This window comes from Vulpes vulpes, chromosome 6 (assembly GCF_048418805.1).
Source record: "Vulpes vulpes isolate BD-2025 chromosome 6, VulVul3, whole genome shotgun sequence".
Taxonomy (NCBI): domain Eukaryota; kingdom Metazoa; phylum Chordata; class Mammalia; order Carnivora; family Canidae; genus Vulpes; species Vulpes vulpes.
This window is the reverse complement of record NC_132785.1, coordinates 2,975,588-2,990,995: the sequence shown is the minus strand read 5'-3', so window position 1 is coordinate 2,990,995 and position 15,408 is coordinate 2,975,588. Positions and strand designations below refer to the sequence as shown.

At 42.6% G+C, this 15,408-nt stretch overlaps 1 long non-coding RNA gene across 1 annotated transcript in view; it reads left to right on the top strand.

Moving 5' to 3' along the window:
- The window catches only part of LOC140599284 (uncharacterized), a 34,587-nt gene extending 19,468 nt beyond the window's left edge, over nucleotides 1-15,119 (top strand). Inside the window, exon 2 of the long non-coding RNA XR_012001971.1 lies at nucleotides 13,307-15,119. This is a non-coding gene — a long non-coding RNA (uncharacterized lncRNA). The remainder of the gene's footprint in view (nucleotides 1-13,306) is intronic.
- The last annotated feature ends 289 nt before the right edge of the window (nucleotides 15,120-15,408 follow it).

Sequence of the window (15,408 nt, the reverse complement as noted above, 5' to 3'; positions counted from 1 at the left end):
AAGAAATAACTGTATTGATACTCTGTATAATCTGTATATCCTATAGGTTTGACTGTAAAGGGAGCTACTGCCAACTCATTGTGTACAAAATAACGTGGGGAGGAGAAAGAAAAGAGGAGAAATGGTTAAAATACGAACATGATACTGGATGGAAGACAGGAGAACCCCAAAGAGCTGGGCAGTTTCCTGCTGTCCCACCACTGGTCTCCGACAGGGCCTACTAGCAAGCCCAGAGACATCATTCAAAGGTGAATAGCTCCTTTACTTGCTCTAAAACCTTAGGGATCACCTCCTAGATAACCCCTTTAGGACTTTCTAGAGTCTTTATTCAGCACCAGTCTGTCACGAACGCTTTGCACATTGTTGCTCTATCACTACAGCTTTGACCAGCTGGAGACAATGGTCTTCCAGGTTCCACACAAAGCTGCTTGTCTTTCAGCTGCGAGATGATGAGATAATCAACCCCTAACACAGAGAATGCCTGAAGTAGCTTGCTTTCACCTTGTAGGGAGAGCAGTACACCTTCAGTATATCCTGCCTCAGGTGTACACCTGTCCTTGTGCCACAAGACAGTACGCAGGGACCTTGATTATCTCATCATCTCACAGAAGACCGTGCTCATGAGACAAACACCTGGGAGCAAAAAGTTGCTGGAACGTGGTGTGCATTGCTAGGCCCTGAGTACACCAGATATCAGAAGATAACCACCACGGAAATAGGAGGCGTCATATCTCAGGAAGTGTTTTAGGGGTCCAGTAGCCTGAGGCACATTGGGATAACCGTAAAACCAAAAGCTTGTTGTGGTGTCTTGCAAGCCCCACCCCCACCACCGCTAAGGAAGAGGAAAATGCTCAGGGGACGGGTTTGAATTTTATAGAAAACAGATACCACTTTGGGGGACTCTGCTTCTACTCAGTTGAAAGACAAGTAACCTTGTGTGGAACCCAGAAGGGAAGGCCTTTGCTCATAACTCTTAGATTTGGGTGGGGGGGATTTGTGAATTAAGTAGTATCTGTATGGTCTGCTTTTCTATATTGGTTCTCAGGACTCAAGATCAATTAGATCAATGGTTCTCAAAGTGTCCCTGGATCAGCAGCATCAATATAACCTGGGAAGTTATTAGTTAGAAATGCAAATTGTTGGATTCCATCAACACCTACCAAATCAGAGACTGGGGGTGGGCCCAGCCACTTCTCTGTGGTTTAATGAGCCTTCCAGGTGATTTCGGTACACACACACACACACACACACACACACACACACAACAGTGAAGTGGTCACATATAAAGACTGTTGCTAGTTATTTATCCTGATTTAGGATAAAACACTGGTTTTGAAGCCTGTCGTGAGAGCCGTACTTACTTGGCCTTTGATAGCTAAGCAGCGTTGGTTGGTCCCCGCCGCTCCAGTGTCCCGGCATCCCCACAGAAAAGAGGGATTTCATTTCAATGGCCCTATTTCTCCTTAGACTTCGTGGCCTGCAATTTATAGTCCCTGCAGCACTTTTCAAATGTGCTGACATTCTCCTCGCCAGTCAATACATTTCTCAAAGCCTCGGTGAGTATTTTCTGGGACTTCTTGGGGCGGATATATGGAGGGTGTTGGTGAGCCGGTCACGCGCTGCAAATCTCCTCCGACGTGTTTATTTCACAAGCTTTTGGCTGCCTTATTCTATGTTTTATTGGAGACTTTCTGGCTTCTCCACTTCAATAAGTGAAGACCAGCACTAAGGTGAAGTCCTGGTCAACAAACGAAACAAACCTTGAGGAGCGCTCCCAGCTGCCTAAACTACGAGGCTGAATCCAGAGTCTCTGTTAAGTGATGCACGGGGATCAGCTGAGCCCAGTCCAAAGTCCCCCCTTGGCCTGGAACCCTCACCACCCATTTCCATAAATATTCTCAGTATTTTCTGATTATAAACCGGTGAGATTTCGCAACTATTTAGCGATGAGGGTCTTCCTCCTGGGTTGACTTTGTAATGAAATCCCTGGTGCAGGCCAGACCTTGCCCAAGTCCTGGCAGCAGCAGCAGTGTTGCTGCGTTCTCGAGGCACCAGGTAGCCTGGAGGCCGGGCTGCCTCGCTCGGGCCCACGGGCTGCGCAGGGCACATTCCAGCTGTGCGGGGCAATGGCTTCGTCTAATGGAAAGAGCGCGGGATGTGGAGGGGTACACACTGAGGTTTGCAACTTGGGCGGACCTAGACACCTTGGCTCCTGCCTCGGTTTCCCCATCTGCACAACGGGGGTCCCATCTACCTCTTGTAAATTCGTGGGAGACCTCACATAAGAGAAAGCATGTGCGAGTACATTCTAAAATTGGGGGCACTGTAGAAATACAGTCTCGTTACCATTATTTTCATCACAGCCGTCTATCAGCACAGCTCCTGCGTCCACCAGAAGGCCCGCACATATTCTTAACCCCCTCCTGTCTATACTGATGCTACCTCCATGCTGCTGGACCTCACCAGCCCATGGGCCCACAGGGAAGCACATTAACATTGACTATGGAACGACGGGCCCTCCTCTCCCCTGCCCCCTCCAAAACATGCTCTTCCCACCTCTTTGGGATTCCTCATGGGTATCTTCCTCACGTCCAGCCTGATGCTCAAGAACAAATACCTCCCTGCTCTTCCACCCCGGCCTGCTCGGCAGAGTCGACTGCCCACGGTGGGGCCCCTTTGCCCAGTCACAGCTGCAGGGTCCTCAGAAACAGTAGAACGCAGCACCCAGTGGTTCCCACTGCCACCCGTCCCCCCAGGCACTGTCCCACTGGCACGGGCTGCATTGAACTTGAGGATCACAGTTTCAAGGCATTGGTGTCCCTCTTCCCTACTCTGTTGTGCTTTGTCACCTGGCCTCTGAAGGAGAAGTGCTTGGGCCCTAAGTCTCATGGAATTCCTTTGTCTAAGTCTCCGGTTTCTGCCTGCAGACCCCCTTTCATAGGGTCCCATGGTCTGGGCTGGGCTGAGAACTGGACCCCGACTCTTCTCTTGTGGTCTCTTCTCTCCATCTCTCTCCCACATCCCTGCCCATCTCCCGGCCCCTCCTTTCTTCTTTCATTAAAAAGGAGGTCTCCATCCCTATCACATTACAGCTGGCTGAGGGTCTAGGGGGAGGCACTCTGTTTCCCCAGGTCCACCTTCCACATAAGTATAGCCAAGATCCCCCTGCTACCTTTGATTTAGTACAGTTATAGGTAAAGGATTTGCAGAGATTTTAAATTTTGGAACCATCATAGCCAACAGTGACTTTGAGGATGGGAGGGTGAGTATTTCAATATATCTTGTTACAGTGGTTTGTCATCATGACTCACACTTAGAAAACCTCCATTTAGCACTGCATCAGCATAATATTTTAATCCAGCAAGCAAGTGGACTTTAGTCATTGTCCCAGTGCTACGTAAATAGTTCTCTCTAGCTCAGAGATCAGCTTTTCCTGCTGTCATCAATCTTGGAAGTTCATCTCAAGGATGACACATGTCCCTCCCCCAATGCACACATTCCTTGCCCCATCACTCCCCTCCAGAAAGTTCTGTTTAGGAGCACAGCTCTGGAGTCTCACATTTAGCTTGATGCAAGGGCATGTCTCCTAATTATCCCTGAGAATGAGTCCCAGGCCAGGCCTGAGTCCCCTGAACAACATCTTAACCCACTTCTCCACCGTGAGCTTGTGCTTCCTTTTGGGGACCTAGTGGTCCCTTGAAGGACACTCAGTCACACTTCTGTTAATGACAGATATATTCTAACAATGTACTTTGTGATTGGGAACTTTATTACCAGGCTCAGAAATATGGCTAGATACATACAGATGCACCCTTGAAATCAGTGAGGGTCCCAATAACCTCCTGATAGTCAAATTCGGTGGATGCTTTTAATCAGCCTACTTAATCTCTCATCTACCTCTGACAGGACCGAACCGGAGAAACAGGAGACAATAGTGCAAATGCACAAACTGGGTTGAAATCCTTACTCTTCCCTCGCTAGTTATGGAACTCCAGGCAGGCCACTAGACATCTAGAGGCCCATTTTCATTTATCTGTAAAATAAGTAAGGTGATACAAGAGGAATTTCTTAGGGAGAGTCTAATGGATGTAAAATTATCAGAATACAGATCTTTGATAACTGGTAGTTCTTGCTCCTATGGACCAATTTTCATTCTCATATTCTTTCCTTGAATATGGTGATGACTCTCTACACCACGGTTCTCCACTCACTCAACAATATTTGTTAAATGTCTACTAAGTGCCAGGCATTTCACTAGGCACTGGGGTTACAATAATGAATAATACCCAGTTCTTATAGTAGAGAAGCTCACACTCTAACAGGGGAGAGACATATAAACAACTATGACTCAGTAACTCTAACTGCTCTCCGAGAGGTCCACACACAATGGCCTGGATACAGTGGTCTGGTGTGCGGACAGGAGTACAGGAAGGCTTTAGGTTTGAGCTGCCTTGGAGGATGGGTCTAAATTTACCAGGCAAACAAAGAAGGGAAGCGTGTCCTGATCAGAAGGAACCGTGTGGATACCACCAGTGAAAATCACCTGGTTAGTAGTAAAATCAAAAGCCTCAAGCAGAAAACAAAAACAAAAACAAAAAACACTGCACAATGCCATTTATTTTAGTTGCAGACCAAACATGATGTCATTTTTGCCCACGGACTTTTGGATATGGAAACAGTCTCACACACGTTCAAAATTATCTGTGAACGTCACTAAGAATACGGATCCATTCTCAAAATGGCTAACAGTGTTATCTTGGGTCTAGGAGGTACAAGGTATGAAAAACACTCTAAAACTCTAGAATCACAATCCACAGGAGCAAAATGTTCACATTAGAAGAGGCATTAAAATTCAGACCGACAGGAAAAGCGGGTCCAAATGTCCATCTCAAATTCATGCACATTCATTAAGTAGGATGGTCAGAAAGAATCACTGTAGGCTTAAATACAGTTTTTCTCTCTTTCTCTCCTTCCCCTCCTCACCTTCTAGAGGGTATAACCGAATTTGCTCAAGTTGAATTCATGTACGATAAGACTTCACCCACTTTAAAACCCTTATATCAGAATTTGCTAATAATTTGCAAAGATCTGCCTTTTATAGCTTGGAACAGTAACAGTGGAGTCCTATAATCCATGTTTTTATTATAAAAACGATAGAGAATTCATGAAAGTGTTGTTCAAGAGCCTTTTAAAATAAGTGACTGAGTTTGATTGGCAAAGAGGTGTTTACATGGCACCCTTGTCTGTGGCTGATGGCTTTGAAGTTGATCCCCTTTTGAAAAGCAACCTGGCAACTTATCAAGAGTCAGATAGATAATGATGATGGTAATGAGTGTATTTACTGACTGTATTAATGTGTATTAATCACTGTGTAAGTAATTTGCATGTGTTAATATACCCCATCCCCCTCAGTAATAATACTATTATTACCCCTATTTGACAGATAGGGAAACTGGAACACAGAGAGTTTAAGAAACTTGTCCAAGGTCACACAGCTGGCATATGGCAAAACAGGGATCCAAACGAAAGCCCTTTGACTCATTCTCCAGGCACTGCTCTGAACCACTCACCATACTGCTTTTTTTGTATGAAATGCTAATATCTCTTAACCCAGTTATTAAATTTCCGGGAATCAATCCAGAGCAAAAAAAACCTAATCATGGACAATGTTATATGCAAGAAGATTTATAACATAGTATTATATGTCACTGGAACCAGCCCAAATGTCCAAACAATGTGAAGCAGTTAAGTCAATGATGTATATCCGAACAGTTGACAACTTCACACCATTAAAAATGGTGGTCATGACTCCCAGGCAAAGAAGATGGATTGGACACATGCATCTACTATTACTCCTTCCCTAAATGACAGTGAAAGCATCTCTTTAAGAGGCTTAAATCCACAAGGAGTAGAGTAAAAGAAGAGGAGACACTAGCAATTTTATTTGCAAGGCTTGAAAGTAGTAAATTATTCAGTAGTAAGTGACTTAGCACATCTGAGAAGGTTGGTTTCGAAACAGGCAGTGGAGGAAAGATATGAATCAATTTAATTGATATCACGGGATTCTTTAAAGGCTCAGAAATTGGTGGCATCAATTTAAAAGCGGAGTGAAGGAAGAGGGTGCTAGAATAAGACAGAGCGGCTACATGTCTAAGAAGCAATTATCTCCTCTCCTGTTCTGCACAACCAGGACACCGTCTCTCCTCCAACTTCAGCCAAAGGCAGGTTTGCTCTTGGAGGTTGTGACACAAGCTCTCTGGACCAGATTGTCAAGAGGCCTGTGAACCACCGTGTTCTTTTAACAGTGCTTGACCCAACTCAACTCACCACTCTCTTGAAACATCACTTTAGTTGACTTCCAGATAATTCTCTCTGTTGATTCTCCATCTTCCTCACTGGCCTCCCCTTCTCATCTCCTTGGCCTCTGAATGTGAAGTGCTGCAGGGTCCTTGATTCACTTCTCAGCCTACATACTCCTCAGGCAAGCTCATCCAACCTCATGACCTTGGGACACCTGAGTGGCTCACCAGTTGAGCTCTGCCTTCAGCCCGGGGCATGATCCCAGGATCCAAGATCGAGTCCCACATCGGGGTCCCTGCAGGGAGCCTGCTTCTCCCTCTGCCTGTATCTCTGCCTCCTTCTCTCTCTCTCTCTCTCTCTCTCTCTCTCTCTCTGTGTGTCCCTCGTGAATAAATAAATAAAATCTTTTAAAAAATCTCATTACCTTCAGAACAACTCCTGCATTTATATCTCCAACCTCTTTCTTGAATCTAGACTCACATATCCACCTATTGTGCAATAGGTTCCTTAGGTGTCTCAAGCTTAACATGTGCAAAATCAAACTCATCATGTTTCTCCAACCTGCTTCCCCACAATCTCCCCTATATCAGCAAATGGCAATTCCATTCCTCCAGGTGTTCAGGCCAAGAGCCTTGGAATCACCTCACTTCTCTTTCTTTGTCACCCATAACCAACCAATTAGTAAATCCAAAAACCATATCCATAATTTAACCACTTCTTGACATCAAGTTGGCCACCACCCTGGTCCCAGACACTGCCATGACTTGACTGGGTTGGTACAATAGCCTCCTAACTGGACTTCCCGCTTCTGCCCATGACTCCCTGCAGTGTAGTTTCCATACAGCGTTAGCACAGCTACTCTTCCCTCTGCTCACTAGCTCACTGTGCTACAGCCATACCCTTTGCTCTCCTTCCGAGTTATCAGGCACATTCCTGCCTTAGGAACTATGCCTGTTCCCTTTGCTTGAAATACTCTTCCTGACTAGCTACCCTATATTCTTCAGGTCTCTGCTCACTGGCTCTTTTTAATAAGGTTTTCTCTGACCACTCTACTTAAAATTGTCTTCAAATAGACTGTTTACCCTAGCTTTGTCTTTCTTTTTCTCCCATTTTGTTTTTATTTATAGTATTTATCACTTTCTTGACAAATTGTGTTTTTTAAATTAATCGATTGTCGGCTTTCCTACATGCATGCATCACTGAGGAAGAAATGTTTATGTTTTATTCACTGCTGCTCACCCAGTGCTTCACAGTGCCTGACACATGACGGGAACTCAGTAAATAGGGAATGGGAAAAACCAGATGCAGCTCAAGTGAGAGTTGGAGGATGCTTTCATATGGGAAGCTGAGTCCCTGCTGCGTTCCCCTAACCCGAGCCCAAGAATGTTCACAAGCAGGGCTTTAACCTCCATTCAGGAAATGGGAATTGCATTCACTGGGGTATCTGCCAGCGTGAGGAAAAGGAACTAATGACATCGGACTCCCGGTGAACACTTCCAGACAGTTCACCCCATCGAGATGGTTTCAACAAGAGTGACCTCAGCTAGAACTGAGCAGTTTCCTGGCACTTGGGACTCTCAGTGCTAACTCTGGGGCAGTCCCCAGCAAGCCAATGTCATTGGTTGTGTTACTGTAATCAGTGAGTCTCACCCACATGTTCAGACTTGCCAATCCCCCAGCTATGATCAAACTTTCTAAAATATTATCTAGATCGCCAGACATCTGAGCAGTCATTAGCTTAGAAGACTGGGACAAAAAAAAAAATACCCGGTAAAAAAAATAAGTTGGAGAAAACAAAGACTGTGCATGGAGAGGGGAAAAAAAATTGATATCCTTAGAGAAATAAGACAATATTCCAAGCATGAAAAGGAAGAGTAAATTGGAAATTAAGCATAAGAAAATTAGGGAATTAATCCAGCAGATCTAAAAGTAGGATTCTAGAAAGAGAACAAAGAAGAGAGGAATCATTAACAACATAATTCAAGAACATTTCCCACAACAAAAAGATATGAATTTTCAGATGAAAAAGGGTCCACTCTGCGGGGGTGCCTGGGTGGCTCAGTTGATTAAGCATCTGATTCTTGATTTTGACCCCAGTCATGATCTCAGGGTTGTGAGATCGAACCCTTCTTCAGGCTCCACGCATGGAGCCTGCTTACAATTCTCTCTCTCTCTCTCTCTGCCTCTTAAAAAAAGAAAAAAAAAAAAGGAGTCCACTCTGTGACCAGAATATGAGATGAAATTACATCCACATACAGCAAGAGGAAATTTCAGATCATTAAGTACAAAGAGACGCTCCTACAAAAGAGGAAAAACAGGAGACCTACACACATACAAAAAAGAAGAATGACCATAGACTTCTAAACATTAGCACAGAAAGTTATATCCGTGGAGCAATGTCTTCAAAATTCTGGGAGAAAATAATTTTAAACATAGAATTCTGTACAAAGCCAAATCATCAATCAAGTATAAGAGTAGAAGAAAATCATTTTCATAGGTGTAAGGCCTTAATATTTTTATATCCCACATACGCTTTCCTCAAGAAGCGACTGAAGGATACTCTCAATTAAAATCAAAGATATAAACCAAGAAAAGGAAAACAACATGGGATACAAGAAACAGAATATCAACACAGAAGAGGGTAAGTAAATTCCCAGAATGATTTTGAGGGCATATTTCAGGATAAGGGCTGTAAACCAGGTGTAGAGGGCAACTAGCCCAAGGTGGAGCCAATCTTCAGAATCTGGGAGAGATTTCTTCAAAAAGAAATTGATATTTTAACAAGTAAGTCTGATTGTCTTAGAGAAAAGTTTCAGCAATCGGTCGAGGATTAGGGATTGAAATTCTCTGAAAACTAACAAGTGAACAAAGCGAAGATAGCAGGGAAAACAAGAAATGCAGCAAAAGACAAGTGATTGTAACTTATTACATGGCTCAGCTGTGATAGAACGTACACAGAAAATATTATATTAACAGAATATTAATTTAAAAAATTATAAACCACCCACATTGGAAGGACCTGGATGTGGGGAGGACGTACCTATGCACGAGAAAGGATAAGAAAAAGAACTCTACCCTCATCTTCCATGTTGGGGAATCAATAGATGATGCTTAAAACTGAAACAATCAAGCTTATTATTTAGATCCAGGGAGGTCAAAAGCAGAAGAATCAATTAGAAAAAGTTGAAAGGGGTTATCTGTGGGGAAAAGGACATCGCAGGGTGAGGGAGTGGAAAGCAAAAAAAAAATGCTATTTTTAAACCTTGTAGAACTATTTGACTCTTTAAAAGATGTGCATGTAAAATGTATTAATTTTTATTTTTAAATAAACATTTTGTTCAAATATTACGTAAGTAAAGTATACAAATCGTTAAGTGCAGTGCACTTTTTAACTGGAAGAAAATACATGAAAGTAATCATTATCCTACCAAGGATAACCAGTATGGTTACTCAGGACATCATAAACTGGTATTTCCTGCTTTTGAAATGTGTATAAACAGAATTATATGTGTGTGCCCTTTTGTTTCTAGCTTCATTCTCTAATCGGTAGGATTCACCTATGTTGTTATGTGTAGCAAGACGTACAATATTGCTGTGTAATATTCCATTTAGTGAAAACACCATAATTTATTTATCTATTCTCCTATTGATGGACCTTTGGGTTATTTCCAGTTTGAGCATTCTTACACACGTGTGCATGTACAAGTGTGATGAAAGTAAAAATTATAACACAACAACCTGGAGATATGGATTTGGCTTGAAAAGGCAGGGTATAAAATTGCATGTATATCACGACTGCAACTATTTCTAAGTCCGTTCAACCACAACAAAAACTCTTAGCATCTACTATGTGTCAGGCAACGAGTACTGAGGTTTTGTTGGTAAAGAGAACGATGGCTTCTGCCTTCCAGGGATTTAGAGGGAGAGAGAGGACGGGGGAACCTATAATTACATGTCTGATGACTGGTTGTTTTTTTTTTTTTAATTTTATTATTTGACAGAGAGAGAGAGCACAAGTAGGCAGAGTGACAGGCAGTGGAGTGGGAGAAGCTGGCTCCCCGCTGAGCAGGGAGCCCAATGGGCTCCATCCCAGGATCCTGGGATCATGACCCGAGCCAAAGGCAGATGTTTAACTGAGCCACCCAGGTGCCCAAAAAATAACTTTTTAAAAGCAAAAAATAGAAGTGGGATAGAAGTGTTATAAATATGGAGATTTTCTTTTATCTGCAGCATGATACAATCTGTGGTAGAAAATGTGAGGCAGGTCCTATATGGTTCCTGATGACTGTTTTGAAGTGGCAATTGAGCGATTTAGTTTAACTTTGTGACATTCACGTTGAGACCCGAAAGAAGAGAAGAGGTTAACTGGGTGAAGGAGAAACTGGGAGGAAGAGCCTTCCAAGGAGGAAGTACAGAACATACTAGAGGCCCAAGGAGGGAAAGAACAGTGTGTACAATAAACGAGTCAAGTCCAGAGTGTCTGGAACAAGAAGAATCAGGAGGCCTCAGCTGTGCTGAGTGTCACTAATGGGCCAGGCAGGCTAAGGACTGAAAGGAATCCACTGGGTGCCTTGGTGACTTTAACAAGAACAATTTCAGTGGCGTGATAGGGACAGAACCCAGACTAGCGTGGGCTTGGAATGAGTAGAAGCTAAGAGCATGAATACAAAAATAATTGGAAGGAAATATATGAGAAGAACACATTGTGTATTGAGTTAGGATGACATTATGCATGTCTTTTTTCTTTGAACTTTCTTTTAGATCTATCATCTATCTTTTTTTTTAAGGAAAATTGAATGAACATATTCAAACTTAAATATTTATTTATTTATTTTAAAGATATTATTTATTTATTCATGAGAGACACACACACAGAGAGAGGCAGAGAAACAGGTTCCATGCAGGGAGCCCGACGTGGGACTCGATCCCGGGTCTCTAGGATCAGGCCCTGGGCTGAAGGCAGCGCTAACCGCTGAGCCACCCGGGCTGCCCTAAATAAAGATTTATTTTTATTTATTTTGAAGTATTTTACTTGGCTGCAGTTGAAACACAGTTGTACACCTGTACGTTCAGGTGTACAACGTAGTGCTTCAACGTCTCCCCACAGTACGCTGTGCTCCCCGGTGCAGCTACCGTGTGTCACTCTGCGACCTACAGAGACACCGGCTATCTTCCCTATGCTGTGCCTTTTATTCCTGTGATTTATTCACTCCGTGACTAGAAGCCTCTAACTCCCACTTCCCTTCGCCCATTTTGCTTTCCCACCTTTCTCTCTGGCAATCTTCAGTTTGTTCTCTGTATTTATAAGTTCAGATTTGAAGCTTTATATGAAGGTCAAAAGTCACTGTTGTTTTCAGGTGGGTATACACACCAACCGTGTACTCAGTTTTCTGGATTATGTTCTTATTCTAGTGTAAAATGAGATGCTTTAAATATATTAGAAATACGTCATTTTCAAGGTATTGTGAAAACATTGGTAAAAGTAGGAATAATAAAGAATATAGGGCCTAGGGAGTCCTCACTTTGATTTGCTACACACACACACACACACACACACACACACAATTTTAATACAGAACACATGGTGTGGTGAGGTCTGCATCTAATGATTCAACTTTGGCCAAGAGTCAGAGACAGCTCTGCAACGTCAAGTGCCTTCACGCCACAGGATAGAAACAAAATGGAGCTGATGGCCCACAATCTAGGATAGGTTTATGTTTATGGAGACGGCTTCCTTCTTTAGGGAATGCACACCTTTGCCAGAAGCGCTCATCATATTTATTTATGATAGAGGCTCTATTGAGAAGATGAAAAGTTTTATTTCATTTGAAAGCCAAGGCAAAAGGAACCCAAGCAATCAGCAATATTTAGGGGAAGGCTATTCTCCTCCTCATGAATCCTGATACTACTTGAACACTATTTCTCTGGTGGCCCTTGATGCTTTCTTGTTGCATGGATGGCCCCGTCTCCCCTGTTCAGTAACCCATCTCTAATTGCCTTTAGTTCCAGAGCTTGCACAGAAAAGCAACTTAGTAAGTTCTGCTGAATTTTTTCATACCTACATTCATCCTGCAGGGCAGAGGATGAGGGGTTAGAAACCTCTATCTTTTACAGTGGCATTTGCTTTTCCTCTTCAAATTTGCCTTGATTTTCAACGTCTCCTTTGGCTAGTAGGTCATTGCTGTGACTAAATCTGCAGAAATCCAACACGCCCTATATTGCATCAAACTTTGGTCTCAAGTCCTCTAAGTAATGAGTAATAGTTTTGTCCACCAGAATATTGGCCCAAGAGTTGAACCAACTGCTCATATTTCATTCCTTTTCTGGTCTAGGTTCATCAACAGCAGCAATGTCTTATAATTAACATTATAATTATAATAACATAAGCCTTTGTAATTAATTTGCTCATGCACCCTCTAGTCCCAAGAAACAGTGGTGACTCATTATCCTTAATTTGCAAAACACACTCTATTTTTTAATTTTATATTTAACATAATGAGATACAAAATTAATTTATTCAGGGTCTTACAAAAACAGAATTGCTGAGACAGGATTAGAACACAATTACCAAGTCTCAGGTCTTAGCGTTACGTCAATCATTCTTCTAATAGTCAAATCCATCCATCCATCCATTCATCCATTTATTCATTTGGCCTGACTCTATCAAGCTAGGCATTGTGCTAAACTCAATAGAGACAGAAATAATTGTTACTGCTCTTAAAAAGTTCACAACGTAGATGGCAAATGCACATAAGAAAATAGGCAGTTGAATTAAAAGAGGAATAGCTACAATGATTAGACATGTGCTGTGTGTTTTGCAAACAGATCTGCAGCCTTCTGATGTTTGAGCTGATAAAGGTTTCATGCTCTCCCAAAGACAGCTTGCGTGCCACCACAGGCTCTCGGGTAGGAATTTTGCGTGTAGGAATATCATAGTTATTTGAGAACAGTATTCGGATTGTTATGTGACACTAATTTCTGAAGTTCTTTTCTTTTTTCTTTTAAGCCATGGAGCTCGTCCTTCAAAGGAAATTTTACAGACTTGTAAACAAATCAAATACAAACAAGGGTCCCTGCATGAAGGCAAGGGTGACAGCTTGGAGACCCATCCAATTGGCTTGCTGGAGATTTCCATGAAATCCCAAAGGTTCCTTGGAACACCGTTGAAGACTAACAAAGAAAAGTCACCATCCTTTCAAGTTTGAGTATCAATGTGTCAGGTTAGTCCAATTTTGGTCCAGTGTGAAAATTAATGTAGGGTCGAAGACTCGGAACCAAACTTGGCTGAACCAAGAGTGATCAGCCCATGGGTAAGAATGTTCTATTCTATTAACATGCCTCAGCAACACTTTCTGAAGCTCTTCGGGCTTATTGGTGGCAAAATTTCCTCCTTACTAATGTAACACGTCGAGTGCTTTCCGAAATCTTGAATAACATTGCTCTCCTTTTCATAAAAACTGAATGGTTATTTTTGAAATGTAACCACGTGTCAGGATTGGAGATATTGTGGTTGGCAAGACAGACTCAACCCCTTCCCTGAAAGGAGCCGTCCACAGAAATAAATACCGCCGGAGAAGACCTCGTGAAGTCTAGGCAAGAATGTGACAGCGCAAGTTCACTGTAGCCCAATTATACCACTTTCTTATAATCCAATTCCACAAATAATTACTGTTGCCTACTAAATGTCATGCACTACGTTAGACTGAGGGAGACAAAAGATGAGTGCTGCGGCCCCCCACCCCTACCCGCACCCCAACAGGAAGCTCACAGTACAACGTAGAACAAGGAAAAGACAAGCATGCAAATGGGAGGCCCTGAAATGCTGAAGTGGTTCACCATCGTGCTGCCTAAGGACGGTGGCATTAGGTTATTCCTTACAACCATGTGTGGAAAAGCCCGCACAACACTTTCTGGACCTGTCTGCATGGCTCATAAAATGATAACTTTCTTTGAGGGAACTTTCTGCAAGACTTTCAGAAAATCTCTTTTCTTTGGGAGATGGGGAAGGAGACACAGCAGGGAGACGGAGGAGAAAGAGATGGGGAAGGAGAGAGAGATCCCCTTATGGCATCTTCACTCGGATGCTTCCCTTGGATTTCTCTCGCTAACCTGTTCCTTCTCCATCTTCCTGCCCTGACAGGTTACCAGCCAGCCAGCTAATTATCAGGTCATGTCCTTGACTCCTTGCTCACCCTCACTACTGCTCACACCCGCCTCCAAAAAATCACCAGGCCTATTGATTCAGCTTATTAAATATATCTTACATCGATCCATTTCTCTCTGTCTCCATACTCAATCACCCGATATTTCTATACAGCACTTATAAACATTAGGGTTAATTATCTGCATAATGAATGGTTTGCTATTTCAAATCATGTCATCAACCACACTCTACCCATCTCAACTATGAACATCCTGAAGCCAAGAACAGCCCCTGCAATAGTCACTATTATATTCCCAACATCTAGAGCAGGCTCACGCAGCTCGAGGAGGGGAGGAAGGGAGGAAATAAGTCAATCAAAACTCAGTAATTATCAGCTCCTCCATTAAACTCCCTCATAATTATGATAAAGTGTAGACAGAAATGTAGGTATATCTTTCTAATTCACTCTAAGGCAGTATCATTATTTCACAGAAATAGTCAATTCCTGACAATGTCAAGTATTCAAGCTTACTCTATTTTATAATAGGTAACGATTAAGAAACAATACAACGTACATGTATACCAAATCACCACTACGTACACTTTAATTATCCTACAATTTGATTTGTCATTTATACCTCAATAAAGCTGAAATTTTTTTAAAAATAAAAAAAAACAGGGACGCTTGGTGGCACAGTGGTTGAGCATCTGCCTTCTGCTCAGGGCATGGTCCCGGGGTCCTGGGATCAGTCCTGCATCGGGCTCCCCAGAGGGAGCCTGCTTCCCCCTCTGCATATGTCTCTGCCTCTCTGTGTGTGTCTCATGAACAAATAAATTTTAAAGTTCTTTAAAAAAAAAAAAAAGAAATAAACAGAACATATCTGTTCTATCACATATCCCCTTAGGAGTTGATATAGGGCAGCACTATAACCCAGTTGTTGACAATATGAGTCTTTTAATTAACC